We start from the raw sequence: 15,387 nt of genomic DNA, 5'->3' as shown, positions 1-15,387 counted from the left end.
GGTGAAAGACGGCTTTCACACACACTTATTTCTCAGAACTGAGCATGTGGAGAGACTTTCGTTCATCTAGCACAAAGGGAACGGGTTGCAGGAGAAACTTTTACACTGGTTTCTCAGTCTGTTTCCTAGTGCCGATATGAAGTTCCTGCAGTTTTCACTGTAAAACCGAGTTGGAGCTAGAACCTCCCCATATATATGTATGGAGTGGAGTTTGCAAGTGAAAAGAAACTTTGTGTTCCCAACAAGCTAGGTGAAGGACGGCTTTCACACACACTTATCTCTCAGAACCGAGCATGTGGAGAGACGTTCGTTCATCTAGCACAAAGGGAACGGTTTGCAGGAGAAACTTTTACTCTCGTTTCTCAGTCTGTTTCCTAGTGCCGGTTTGAAATTCCTGCAGTTTTCACTGTAAAAGCTAGTTGGATCTAGTACCTCCCCATATATATGTATGGAGTGGAGTTTGCAACTGAAAAGAAACTTTGTGTTCCCAACAAGCTAGGTGAAGGACGGCTTTCACACACACTTATCTCTCAGAACTGAGCATGTGGAGAGACGTTCGTTCATCTAGCACAAAGGGAACGGGTTGCAGGAGAAACTTTTACTCTGGTTTCTCAGTCTGTTTCCTAGTGCCGGTTTGAAGTTCCTGCAGTTTTCACTGTAAAACCGAGTTGGAGCTAGTACCTCCCCATATATATGTAGGGAGTGGAGTTTGCAAGTGAAAAGAAACTTTGTGTTCCCAACAAACTATGTGAAGGACGGCTTTCACACACACATATCTCTCAGAACCGAGCATTTGGAGAGACGTTCGTTCATCTAGCACAAAGGGAACGGGTTGCAGGAGAAACTTTTACTCTGGTTTCTCAGTCTGTTTCCTAGTGCCGGTTTGAAGTTCCTGCAGTTTTCACTGTAAAACCAAGTTGGTGCTAGTACCTACCCATATATATGTATGGAGTGGAGTTTGCAAGTGAAAAGAAACTTTGTGTTCCCAACAAGCTAGGTGAAGGACGGCTTTCACACACACTTATCTCTCAGAACTGAGCATGTGGAGAGACGTTCGTTCATCTAGCACAAAGGGAACGGGTTGCAGGAGAAACTTTTACTCTGGTTTCTCAGTCTGTTTCCTAGTGCCGGTTTGAAGTTCCTGCAGTTTTCACTGTAAAACCGAGTTGGAGCTAGTACCTCCCCATATATATGTATGGAGTGGAGTTTGCAACTGAAAAGAAACTTTGTGTTCCCAACAAGCTAGGTGAAGGACGGCTTTCACACACACTTATCTCTCAGAACTGAGCATGTGGAGAGACGTTCGTTCACCTAGCACAAAGGGAACGGGATGCAGGGGAAACTTTTACTCTGGTTTCTCAGTCTGTTTCCTAGTGCCGGTTTGAAGTTCCTGCAGTTTTCACTGTAAAACCGAGTTGGAGCTAGTACCTCCCCATATATATGTATGGAGTGGAGTTTGCAACTGAAAAGAAACTTTGTGTTCCCAACAAGCTAGGTGAAGGACGGCTTTCACACACACTTATTTCTCAGAACTGAGCATGTGGAGAGACTTTCGTTCATCTAGCACAAAGGGAACGGGTTGCAGGAGAAACTTTTACACTGGTTTCTCAGTCTGTTTCCTAGTGCCGATTTGAAGTTCCTGCAGTTTTCACTGTAAAACCGAGTTGGAGCTAGAACCTCCCCATATATATGTATGGAGTGGAGTTTGCAAGTGAAAAGAAACTTTGTGTTCCCAACAAGCTAGGTGAAGGACGGCTTTCACACACACTTATCTCTCAGAACCGAGCATGTGGAGAGACGTTCGTTCATCTAGCACAAAGGGAACGGTTTGCAGGAGAAACTTTTACTCTCGTTTCTCAGTCTGTTTCCTAGTGCCGGTTTGAAATTCCTGCAGTTTTCACTGTAAAACCGAGTTGGATCTAGTACCTCCCCATATATATGTATGGAGTGGAGTTTGCAACTGAAAAGAAACTTTGTGTTCCCAACAAGCTAGGTGAAGGACGGCTTTCACACACACTTATCTCTCAGAACTGAGCATGTGGAGAGACGTTCGTTCATCTAGCACAAAGGGAACGGGTTGCAGGAGAAACTTTTACTCTGGTTTCTCAGTCTGTTTCCTAGTGCCGGTTTGAAGTTCCTGCAGTTTTCACTGTAAAACCGAGTTGGAGCTAGTACCACCCATATATATGTAGGGAGTGGAGTTTGCAAGTGAAAAGAAACTTTGTGTTCCCAACAAACTATGTGAAGGACGGCTTTCACACACACATATCTCTCAGAACCGAGCATTTGGAGAGACGTTCGTTCATCTAGCACAAAGGGAACGGGTTGCAGGAGAAACTTTTACTCTGGTTTCTCAGTCTGTTTCCTAGTGCCGGTTTGAAGTTCCTGCAGTTTTCACTGTAAAACCAAGTTGGTGCTAGTACCTACCCATATATATGTATGGAGTGGAGTTTGCAAGTGAAAAGAAACTTTGTGTTCCCAACAAGCTAGGTGAAGGACGGCTTTCACACACACATATCTCTCAGAACTGAGCATGTGGAGAGACGTTCGTTCATCTAGCACAAAGGGAACGGGTTGCAGGAGAAACTTTTACTCTGGTTTCTCAGTCTGTTTCCTAGTGCCGGTTTGAAGTTCCTGCAGTTTTCACTGTAAAACCGAGTTGGAGCTAGTACCTCCCCATATATATGTATGGAGTGGAGTTTGCAACTGAAAAGAAACTTTGTGTTCCCAACAAGCTAGGTGAAGGACGGCTTTCACACACACTTATCTCTCAGAACTGAGCATGTGGAGAGACGTTCGTTCACCTAGCACAAAGGGAACGGGATGCAGGGGAAATTTTTACTCTGGTTTCTCAGTCTGTTTCCTAGTGCCGGTTTGAAGTCCCTTCAGTTTTCAGTGTAAAACCGAGTTGGAGCTAGTACCTCCCCATATATATGTATGGAGTGGAGTTTGCAACTGAAAAGAATCTTTGTGTTCCCAACAAGCTGGTGAAGGACGGCTTTCACACACACTTGTCTCTCAGAACTGAGCATGTGGAGAGATGTTCGTTCATCTAGCACAAAGGGAACGGGTTGCAGGAGAATCTTTTACTCTGGTTTCTCAGTCTGTTTCCTAGTGCCGGTTTGAAGTTCCTGCAGTTTACACTGTAAAACCGAGTTGGAGCTAGTACCTCCCCTTATATATGTATGGAGTGGAGTTTGCAAGTGAAAACAAACTTTGGGTTCCCAACAAGCTAGGTGAAGGGCGGCTTTCACACACACTTATCTCTCAGAACTGAGCATGTGGAGAGACGTTCGTTCATCTAGCACAAAGGGAACGGGATGCAGGAGAAACTTTTACTCTGGTTTCTCAGTCTGTTTCCTAGTGCCGGTTTGAAGTTCCGGCAGTTTTCACTGTAAAACCGAGTTGGAGCTAGTACCTCCCCATATATATGTATGGAGTGGAGTTTGCAAGTGAAAAGAAACTTTGGTTTCCCAACAAGCTAGGTGAAGGACTGCTTTCACACACACTTATCTCTCAGAACTGAGCATGTGGAGAGACGTTCGTTCATCTAGCACAAAGGGAACGCGTTGCATTACAAACTTTTACTCTGGTTTCTCAGTCTGTTTCCTAGTGCCGGTTTGAAGTTCCTGCAGTTTTCACTGTAAAACCGAGTTGGAGCTAGTACCTCCCCATATATATGTATGGAGTGGAGTTTGCAACTGAAAAGAAACTTTGTGTTCCCAACAAGCTAGGTGAAGGACGGCTTTCACACACACTTATCTCTCAGAACTGAGCATGTGGAGAGACGTTCGTTCACCTAGCACAAAGGGAACGGGATGCAGGGGAAATTTTTACTCTGGTTTCTCAGTCTGTTTCCTAGTGCCGGTTTGAAGTCCCTTCAGTTTTCAGTGTAAAACCGAGTTGGGGCTAGTACCTCCCCATATATATGTATGGAGTGGAGTTTGCAACTGAAAAGAATCTTTGTGTTCCCAACAAGCTGGTGAAGGACGGCTTTCACACACACTTGTCTCTCAGAACTGAGCATGTGGAGAGACGTTCGTTCATCTAGCACAAAGGGAACGGGATGCAGGAGAAATTTTTACTCTGGTTTCTCAGTCTGTTTCCTAGGGCCGGTATGAAGTTCCTGCAGTTTTCACTGTAAAACCGAGTTGGAACTAGTACCACCCCATATATATGTATGTAGTGGAGTTTGCAACTGAAAAGAAACTTTGTGTTCCCAACAAGCTAGGTGAAGTACGGCTTTCACACTCACTTATCTCTCAGAACTGAGCATGTGGAGAGATGTTCGTTCATCTAGCACAAAGGGAACGGGTTGCAGGAGAATCTTTTACTCTGGTTTCTCAGTCTGTTTCCTAGTGCCGGTTTGAAGTTCCTGCAGTTTACACTGTAAAACCGAGTTGGAGCTAGTACCTCCCCTTATATATGTATGGAGTGGAGTTTGCAACTGAAAAGAAACTTTGTGTTCCCAACAAGCTAGGTGAAGGACGGCTTTCACACACACTTATCTCTCCGAACTGAGCATGTGGAGAGACGTTCGTTCATCTAGCACAAAGGAACGGGTTGCAGGAGAAACTTTTACTCTGGTTTCTCAGTCTGTTTCCTAGTGCCGGTTTGAAGTTCCTGCAGTTTTCACTGTAAAACCGAGTTGGAGCTAGTACCTCCCCATATATATGTATGGAGTGGAGTTTGCAAGTGAAAAGAAACTTTGGGTTCCCAACAAGCTAGGTGAAGGGCGGCTTTCACACACACTTATCTCTCAGAACTGAGCATGTGGAGAGACGTTCGTTCATCTAGCACAAATGGAACGGTTTGCAGGAGTAACTTTTACTCTGGTTTCTCAGTCTGTTTCCTAGTGCCGGTTTGAAGTTCCGGCAGTTTTCACTGTAAAACCGAGTTGGAGCTAGTACCTCCCCATATATATGTATGGAGTGGAGTTTGCAAGTGAAAAGAAACTTTGGTTTCCCAACAAGCTAGGTGAAGGACTGATTTCACACACACTTATCTCTCAGAACTGAGCATGTGGAGAGACGTTCGTTCATCTAGCACAAAGGGAACGCGTTGCATTAGAAACTTTTACTCTGGTTTCTCAGTCTGTTTCCTAGTGCCGGTTTGAAGTTCCTGCAGTTTTCACTGTAAAACCGATTTGGAGCTAGTACCTCCCCATATATATGTATGGAGTGGAGTTTGCAACTGAAAAGAAACTTTGTGTTCCCAACAAGCTAGGTGAAGGACGGCTTTCACACACACTTATCTCTCAGAACTGAGCATGTGGAGAGACGTTCGTTCACCTAGCACAAAGGGAACGGGATGCAGGGGAAACTTTTACTCTGGTTTCTCAGTCTGTTTCCTAGTGCCGGTTTGAAGTCCCTTCAGTTTTCACTGTAAAAACGAGTTGGGGCTAGTACCTCCCCATATATATGTATGGAGTGGAGTTTGCAACTGAAAAGAATCTTTGTGTTCCCAACAAGCTGGTGAAGGACGGCTTTCACACACACTTGTCTCTCAGAACTGAGCATGTGGAGAGACGTTCGTTCATCTAGCACAAAGGGAACGGGATGCAGGAGAAACTTTTACTCTGGTTTCTCAGTCTGTTTCCTAGGGCCGGTTTGAAGTTCCTGCAGTTTTCACTGTAAAACCGAGTTGGAGCTAGTACCTCCCCATATATATGTATGGAGTGGAATTTGCAACTGAAAAGAAACTTTGGGTTCACAACAAGCTAGGTGAAGGGCGGCTTTCACACCCACTTTTCTCTCAGAAATGAGCATGTGGAGAGACGTTCGTTCATCTAGCACAAATGGAACGGGTTGCAGGAGAAACTTTTACTCTGGTTTCTCAGACTTTTTCCTAGTGCTGGTTTGAAGTTCCTGCAGTTTTCACTGTAAAACCGAGTTGGATCTAGTAATTCCCCATATATATGTATGGAGTGTAGTTTGCAACTGAAAAGAATCTTTGTGTTCCCAACATGCTAGGTGAAGGAATGCTTTCACACACACTTATCTCTCCGAACTGAGCATGTGGAGAGACCTTCGTTCATCTAGCACAAAGGGAACGGGTTGCAGGGGAAACTTTTACTCTGGTTTCTCAGACTGTTTCCTAGTGCCGGTTTGAAGTTCCTGCAGTTTTCACTGTAAAACCGAGTTGGAGCTAGTACCTCCCCATATATATGTATGGAGTGGAGTTTGCAAGTGAAAAGAAACTTTGTGTTCCCAACAATCTAGGTGAAGGACGGCTTACACACACACTTATCTCTCCGAACTGAGCATGTGAAGAGACGTTCGTTCATCTAGCACAAAAGGAACGGGTTGCAGGAGAAACTTTATCTCTGGTTTCTCAGTCTGTTTCCTAGTGCCGGTTTGAAGTTCCTGCAGTTTACACTGTAAAACCGAGTTGGAGCTAGTACCTCCCCTTATATATGTATGGAGTGGAGTTTGCAACTGAAAAGAAACTTTGTGTTCCCAACAAGCTAGGTGAAGGACGGCTTTCACACACACTTATCTCTCAGAACTGAGCATGTGGAGAGACGTTCGTTCATCTAGCACAAAGGGAACGGGTTGCAGGAGATACTTTTACTCTGGTTTCTCAGACTGTTTCCTAGTGCCGGTTTGAAGTTCCTGCAGTTTTCACTGTAAAACCGAGTTGGAGCTAGTACCTCCCCATATATATGTATGGAGTGGAGTTTGCAAGTGAAAAGAAACTTTGTGTTCCCAACAAGCTAGGTGAAGGACGGCTTTCACACACACTTATCTCTCAGAACTGAGCATGTGGAGAGACGTTCGTTCATCTAGCACAAAGTAAACGGGTTGCATGAGAAACTATTACTCTGGTTTCTCAGTATGTTTCCTAGTGCCGGTTTGAAGTTCCTGCAGTTTTCACTGTAAAACCGAGGTGGAGCTAGTACCTCCCCATATATATGTATGGAGTGGAGTTTGCAAGTGAAAAGAAACTTTGTGTTCCCAACAAGCTAGGTGAAGGACGGCTTTCACACACACTTATCTCTCAGAACTGAGCATGTGGAGAGACGTTCGTTCATCTAGCACAAAGGGAACGGGTTGCAGGAGAAACTTTTACTCTCATTTCTCAGTCTGTTTCCTAGTGCCGGTTTGAAGTTCCTGCAGTTTTCACTGTAAAACCGAGGTGGAGCTAGTAACTCCCCATATATATGTATGGAGTGGAGTTTGCAAGTGAAAAGAAACTTTGTGTTCCCAACAAGCTAGGTGAAGGACGGCTTTCACACACACTTATCTCTCAGAACTGAGCATGTGGAGAGACGTTCGTTCATCTAGCACAAAGGGAAAGGGTTGCAGGATAAACTTTTACTCTGGTTTCTCAGTCTGTTTCCTAGTGCCGGTTTGAAATTCCTGCAGTTTTCACTGTAAAACCGAGTTGGAGCTAGTACCTCCCCATATATATGTATGGAGTGGAGTTTGCAAGTGAAAAGAAACTTTGTGTTCCCAACAAGCTAGGTGAAGGACGGCTTTCACACACACTTATCTCTCAGAACTGAGCATGTGGAGAGACGTTCGTTCATCTAGCACAAAGGGAACGGGTTGCAGGAGAAACTTTAACTCTGGTTTCTCAGTCTGTTTCCTAGTGCCGGTTTGAAGTTCCTGCAGTTTACACTGTAAAATCGAGTTGGAGCTAGTACCTCCCCTTATATGTGTATGGAGTGGAGTTTGCAACTGAAAAGAAACTTTGTGTTCCCAACAAGCTAGGTGAAGGACGGCTTTCACACACACTTATCTCTCAGAACTGAGCATGTGGAGAGACGTTCGTTCATCTAGCACAAATGGAACGTGTTGCAGGGGAAACTTTTACTCTGGTTTCTCAGTCTGTTTCCTAGTGCCGGTTTGAAGTTCCTGCAGTTTTCACTGTAAAACCGATTTGGAGCTAGTACCTCCCCATATATATGTATGGAGTGGAGTTTGCAAGTGAAAAGAAACATTGTGTTCCCAACAAGCTAAGTGAAGGACGGCTTTCACACACACTTATCTCTCAGAACTGAGCATATGGGGAGACGTTCGTTCATCTAGCACAAAGGGAACGCGTTGCATTAGAAACTTTTACTCTGGTTTCTCAGTCTGTTTCCTAGTGCCGGTTTGAAGTTCCTGCAGTTTTCACTGTAAAACCGAGTTGGAGCTAGTACCTCCCCATATATATGTATGGAGTGGAGTTTGCAACTGAAAAGAAACTTTGTGTTCCCAACAAGCTAGGTGAAGGACGGCTTTCACACACACTTATCTCTCAGAACTGAGCATGTGGAGAGACGTTCGTTCATCTAGCACAAAGGGAACGTGTTGCAGGGGAAACTTTTACTCTGGTTTCTCAGACTGTTTCCTAGTGCCGGTTTGAAGTTCCTGCAGTTTTCACTGTAAAACCGAGTTGGAGCTAGTACCTCCCCATATATATGTATGGAGTGGAGTTTGCAAGTGAAAAGAAACATTGTGTTCCCAACAAGCTAGGTGAAGGACGGCTTTCACACACACTTATCTCTCAGAACTGAGCATGTGGAGAGACGTTCGTTCATCTAGCACAAAGGGAACGCGTTGCATTAGAAACTTTTACTCTGGTTTCTCAGTCTGTTTCCTAGTGCCGGTTTGAAGTTCCTGCAGTTTTCACTGTAAAACCGAGTTGGAGCTAGTACCTCCCCATATATATGTATGGAGTGGAGTTTGCAACTGAAAAGAATCTTTGTGTTCCCAACAAGCTGGTGAAGGACGGCTTTCACACACACTTGTCTCTCAGAACTGAGCATGTGGAGAGACGTTCGTTCATCTAGCACAAAGGGAACGGGATGCAGGAGAAACTTTTACTCTGGTTTCTCAGTCTGTTTCCTAGGGCCGGTTTGAAGTTCCTGCAGTTTTCACTGTAAAACCGAGTTGGAGCTAGTACCTCCCCATATATATGTATGGAGTGGAGTTTGCAAGTGAAAAGAAACTTTGGGTTCACAACAAGCTAGGTGAAGGGCGGCTTTCACACCCACTTTTCTCTCAGAAATGAGCATGTGGAGAGACGTTCGTTCATCTAGCACAAATGGAACGGGTTGCAGGAGAAACTTTTACTCTGGTTTCTCAGACTTTTTCCTAGTGCTGGTTTGAAGTTCCTGCAGTTTTCACTGTAAAACTGAGTTTGATCTAGTACTTCCCCATATATATGTATGGAGTGTAGTTTGCAACTGAAAAGAATCTTTGTGTTCCCAACATGCTAGGTGAAGGAATGCTTTCACACACACTTATCTCTCCGAACTGAGCATGTGGAGAGACCTTCGTTCATCTAGCACAAAGGGAACGGGTTGCAGGGGAAACTTTTACTCTGGTTTCTCAGACTGTTTCCTAGTGCCGGTTTGAAGTTCCTGCAGTTTTCACTGTAAAACCGAGTTGGAGCTAGTACCTCCCCATATATATGTATGGAGTGCAGTTTGCAAGTGAAAAGAAACTTTGTGTTCCCAACAATCTAGGTGAAGAACGGCTTACACACACACTTATCTCTCCGAACTGAGCATGTGAAGAGACGTTCGTTCATCTAGCACAAAGGGAACGGGTTGCAGGAGAAACTTTATCTCTGGTTTCTCAGTCTGTTTCCTAGTGCCGGTTTGAAGTTCCTGCAGTTTACACTGTAAAACCGAGTTGGAGCTAGTACCTCCCCTTATATATGTATGGAGTGGAGTTTGCAACTGAAAAGAAACTTTGTGTTCCCAACAAGCTAGGTGAAGGACGGCTTTCACACACACTTATCTCTCAGAACTGAGCATGTGGAGAGACGTTCGTTCATCTAGCACAAAGGGAACGGGTTGCAGGAGAAAATTTTACTCTGGTTTCTCAGACTGTTTCCTAGTGCCGGTTTGAAGTTCCTGCAGTTTTCACTGTAAAACCGAGTTGGAGCTAGTACCTCCCCATATATATGTATGGATTGGAGTTTGCAAGTGAAAAGAAACTTTGTGTTCCCAACAAGCTAGGTGAAGGACGGCTTTCACACACACTTATCTCTCAGAACTGAGCATGTGGAGAGACGTTCGTTCATCTAGCACAAAGGAAACGGGTTGCATGAGAAACTATTACTCTGGTTTCTCAGTATGTTTCCTAGTGCCGGTTTGAAGTTCCTGCAGTTTTCACTGTAAAACCGAGTTGGAGCTAGTACCTCCCCATATATATGTATGGAGTGGAGTTTGCAAGTGAAAAGAAACTTTGTGTTCCCAAAAAGCTAGGTGAAGGACGGCTTTCACACACACTTATCTCTCAGAACTGAGCATGTGGAGAGACGTTCGTTCATCTAGCACAAAGGGAACGGGTTGCAGGAGAAACTTTTACTCTGGTTTCTCAGTCTGTTTCCTAGTGCCGGTTTGAAGTTCCTGCAGTTTTCACTGTAAAACCGAGGTGGAGCTAGTACCTCCCCATATATATGTATGGAGTGGAGTTTGCAAGTGAAAAGAAACTTTGTGTTCCCAACAAGCTAGGTGAAGGACGGCTTTCACACACACTTATCTCTCAGAACTGAGCATGTGGAGAGACGTTCGTTCATCTAGCACAAAGGGAAAGGGTTGCAGGAGAAACTTTTACTCTGGTTTCTCAGTCTGTTTCCTAGTGCCGGTTTGAAGTTCCTGCAGTTTTCACTGTAAAACCGAGTTGGAGCTAGTACCTCCCCATATATATGTATGGAGTGGAGTTTGCAAGTGAAAAGAAACTTTGTGTTCCCAACAAGCTAGGTGAAGGACGGCTTTCACACACACTTATCTCTCAGAACTGAGCATGTGGAGAGACGTTCGTTCATCTAGCACAAAGGGAACGGGTTGCAGGAGAAACTTTAACTCTGGTTTCTCAGTCTGTTTCCTAGTGCCGGTTTGAAGTTCCTGCAGTTTACACTGTAAAATCGAGTTGGAGCTAGTACCTCCCCTTATATGTGTATGGAGTGGAGTTTGCAACTGAAAAGAAACTTTGTGTTCCCAACAAGCTAGGTGAAGGACGGCTTTCACACACACTTATCTCTCAGAACTGAGCATGTGGAGAGACGTTCGTTCATCTAGCACAAATGGAACGTGTTGCAGGGGAAACTTTTACTCTGGTTTCTCAGTCTGTTTCCTAGTGCCGGTTTGAAGTTCCTGCAGTTTTCACTGTAAAACCGATTTGGAGCTAGTACCTCCCCATATATATGTATGGAGTGGAGTTTGCAAGTGAAAAGAAACATTGTGTTCCCAACAAGCTAGGTGAAGGACGGCTTTCACACACACTTATCTCTCAGAACTGAGCATGTGGAGAGACGTTCGTTCATCTAGCACAAAGGGAACGCGTTGCATTAGAAACTTTTACTCTGGTTTCTCAGTCTGTTTCCTAGTGCCGGTTTGAAGTTCCTGCAGTTTTCACTGTAAAACCGAGTTGGAGCTAGTACCTCCCCATATATATGTATGGAGTGGAGTTTGCAACTGAAAAGAAACTTTGTGTTCCCAACAAGCTAGGTGAAGGACGGCTTTCACACACACTTATCTCTCAGAACTGAGCATGTGGAGAGACGTTCGTTCATCTAGCACAAAGGGAACGTGTTGCAGGGGAAACTTTTACTCTGGTTTCTCAGACTGTTTCCTAGTGCCGGTTTGAAGTTCCTGCAGTTTTCACTGTAAATCCGAGTTGGAGCTAGTACCTCCCCATATATATGTATGGAGTGGAGTTTGCAAGTGAAAAGAAACATTGTGTTCCCAACAAGCTAGGTGAAGGACGGCTTTCACACACACTTATCTCTCAGAACTGAGCATGTGGAGAGACGTTCGTTCATCTAGCACAAAGGGAACGCGTTGCATTAGAAACTTTTACTCTGGTTTCTCAGTCTGTTTCCTAGTGCCGGTTTGAAGTTCCTGCAGTTTTCACTGTAAAACCGAGTTGGAGCTAGTACCTCCCCATATATATGTATGGAGTGGAGTTTGCAACTGAAAAGAAACTTTGTGTTCCCAACAAGCTAGGTGAAGGACGGCTTTCACACACACTTATCTCTCAGAACTGAGCATGTGGAGAGACGTTCGTTCACCTAGCACAAAGGGAACGGGATGCAGGGGAAACTTTTACTCTGGTTTCTCAGTCTGTTTCCTAGTGCCCGTTTGAAGTCCCTTCAGTTTTCACTGTAAAACCGAGTTGGAGCTAGTACCTCCCCATATATATGTATGGAGTGGAGTTTGCAACTGAAAAGAATCTTTGTGTTCCCAACAAGCTGGTGAAGGACGGCTTTCACACACACTTGTCTCTCAGAACTGAGCATGTGGAGAGACGTTCGTTCATCTAGCACAAAGGGAACGGGATGCAGGAGAAACTTTTACTCTGGTTTCTCAGTCTGTTTCCTAGTGCCGGTTTGAAGTTCCTGCAGTTTTCACTGTAAAACCGAGTTGGAGATAGTACCTCCCCATATATATGTATGGAGTGGAGTTTGCAACTGAAAAGAAACTTTGTGTTCCCAACAAGCTAGGTGAAGGACGGCTTTCACACACACTTATCTCTCCGAACTGAGCATGTGGAGAGACGTTCGTTCATCTAGCACAAAGGGAACGGGTTGCAGGAGAAACTTTTACACTGGTTTCTCAGTCTGTTTCCTAGTGCCGATTTGAAGTTCCTGCAGTTTTCACTGTAAAACCGAGTTGGAGCTAGAACCTCCCCATATATATGTATGGAGTGGAGTTTGCAAGTGAAAAGAAACTTTGTGTTCCCAACAAGCTAGGTGAAGGACGGCTTTCACACACACTTATCTCTCAGAACCGAGCATGTGGAGAGACGTTCGTTCATCTAGCACAAAGGGAACGGTTTGCAGGAGAAACTTTTACTCTCGTTTCTCAGTCTGTTTCCTAGTGCCGGTTTGATATTCCTGCAGTTTTCACTGTAAAACCGAGTTGGATCTAGTACCTCCCCATATATATGTATGGAGTGGAGTTTGCAACTGAAAAGAAACTTTGTGTTCCCAACAAGCTAGGTGAAGGACGGCTTTCACACACACTTATCTCTCAGAACTGAGCATGTGGAGAGACTTTCGTTCATCTAGCACAAAGGGAACGGGTTGCAGGAGAAACTTTTACTCTGGTTTCTCAGTCTGTTTCCTAGTGCCGGTTTGAAGTTCCTGCAGTTTTCACTGTAAAACCGAGTTGGAGCTAGTACCTCCCCATATATATGTAGGGAGAGGAGTTTGCAAGTGAAAAGAAACTTTGTGTTCCCAACAAACTATGTGAAGGACGGCTTTCACACACACATATCTCTCAGAACCGAGCATTTGGAGAGACGTTCGTTCATCTAGCACAAAGGGAACGGGTTGCAGGAGAAACTTTTACTCTGGTTTCTCAGTCTGTTTCCTAGTGCCGGTTGGAAGTTCCTGCAGTTTTCACTGTAAAACCAAGTTGGAGCTAGTACCTACCCATATATATGTATGGAGTGGAGTTTGCAAGTGAAAAGAAACTTTGTGTTCCCAACAAGCTAGGTGAAGGACGGCTTTCACACACACTTATCTCTCAGAACTGAGCATGTGGAGAGACGTTCGTTCATCTAGCACAAAGGAAACGGGTTGCAGGAGAAACTTTTACTCTGGTTTCTCAGTCTGTTTCCTAGTGCCGGTTTGAAGTTCCTGCAGTTTTCACTGTAAAACCGAGTTGGAGATAGTACCTCCCCATATATATGTATGGAGTGGAGTTTGCAACTGAAAAGAAACTTTGTGTTCCCAACAAGCTAGGTGAAGGACGGCTTTCACACACACTTATTTCTCAGATCTGAGCATGTGGAGAGACGTTCGTTCATCTAGCACAAAGGGAACGGTTTGCAGGAGAAACTTTTACACTGGTTTCTCAGTCTGTTTCCTAGTGCCGGTTTGAAGTTCCTGCAGTTTTCACTGTAAAACCGAGTTGGAGCTAGAACCTCCCCATATATATGTATGGAGTGGAGTTTGCAAGTGAAAAGAAACTTTGTGTTCCCAACAAGCTAGGTGAAAGACGGCTTTCACACACACTTATCTCTCAGAACCGAGCATGTGGAGAGACGTTCGTTCATCTAGCACAAAGGGAACGGTTTGCAGGAGAAACTTTTACTCTCGTTTCTCAGTCTGTTTCCTAGTGCCGGTTTGAAGTTCCTGCAGTTTTCACTGTAAAACCGAGTTGGATCTAGTACCTCCCCATATATATGTATGGAGTGGAGTTTGCAAGTGAAAAGAAACTTTGTGTTCCCAACAAGCTAGGTGAAGGACGGCTTTCACACACAGTTTTCTCTCCGAACTGAGCATGTGGAGAGAAGTTAGTTCATCTAGCACAAAGGGAACGGGTTGCAGGAGAAACATTTACTCTGGTTTCTCAGTCTGTTTCCTAGTGCCGGTTAGAAGTTCATGCAGTTTTCACTGTAAAACCGAGTTGGAGCTAGTACCTCCCCATATATATGTATGGAGTGGAGTTTGCAACTGAAAAGAAACTTTGGGTTCCCAACAAGCTAGGTGAAGGGCTGCTTTCACACACACTTATCTATCAGAACTGAGCATGTGGAGAGACGTTCGTTCATCTAGCACAAAGGGAACGGTTTGCAGGAGAAACTTTTACTCTGGTTTCTCAGTCTGATTCCTAGTGCCGGTTTGAAGTTCCTGCAGTTTTCACTTTAAAACCGAGTTGGAGCTAGTACCTCCCCATATATATGTATGGAGTGGAGTTTGCAAGTGAAAAGAAACTTTGTGTTCCCAACAAGCTAGGTGAAGGACGGCTTTCACACACACTTATCTCTCAGAACTGAGCATGTGGAGAGACGTTCGTTCATCTAGCACAAATCTAACGGGTTGCAGGAGAAACTTTTACTCTGGTTTCTCAGTCTGTATCCTAGTGCCGGTTTGAAGTTCCTGCAGTTTTCACTGTAAAACCGAGTTGGAGCTAGTACCTCCCCATATATATGTAGAGAGTGAAGTTTGCAAGTGAAAAGAAACTTTGTGTTCCCAACAAACTATGTGAAGGACGGCTTTCACCCACACTTATCTCTCAGAACCGAGCATTTGGAGAGACGTTCGTTCATCTAGCACAAAGGGAACGGGTTGCAGGAGAAACTTTTACTCTGGTTTCTCAGTCTGTTTCCTAGTGCCGGATTGAAGTTCCTGCAGTTTTCACTGTAAAACCGAGGTGGAGCTAGTACCACCCCATATATATGTATGGAGTGGAGTTTGCAACTGAAAAGAAACTTTGTGTTCCCAACAAGCTAGGTGAAGGACGGCTTTCACACACACTTATCTCTCAGAACTGAGCATGTGGAGAGACGTTCGTTCATCTAGCACAAAGGGAACGGGTTGCAATACAAACTTTTACTCTGGTTTCTCAGTCTGTTTCCTAGTGCCGGTTTGAAGTTCCTGCAGTTTTCACTGTAAAACCGAGTTGGAGCTAGAACCTCCCCATATATATGTATGGAG

The sequence above is a fragment of the Camelus bactrianus genome, chromosome 15 (assembly GCF_048773025.1).
Source record: "Camelus bactrianus isolate YW-2024 breed Bactrian camel chromosome 15, ASM4877302v1, whole genome shotgun sequence".
Taxonomy (NCBI): domain Eukaryota; kingdom Metazoa; phylum Chordata; class Mammalia; order Artiodactyla; family Camelidae; genus Camelus; species Camelus bactrianus.
This window is presented reverse-complemented; position numbering follows the sequence as displayed.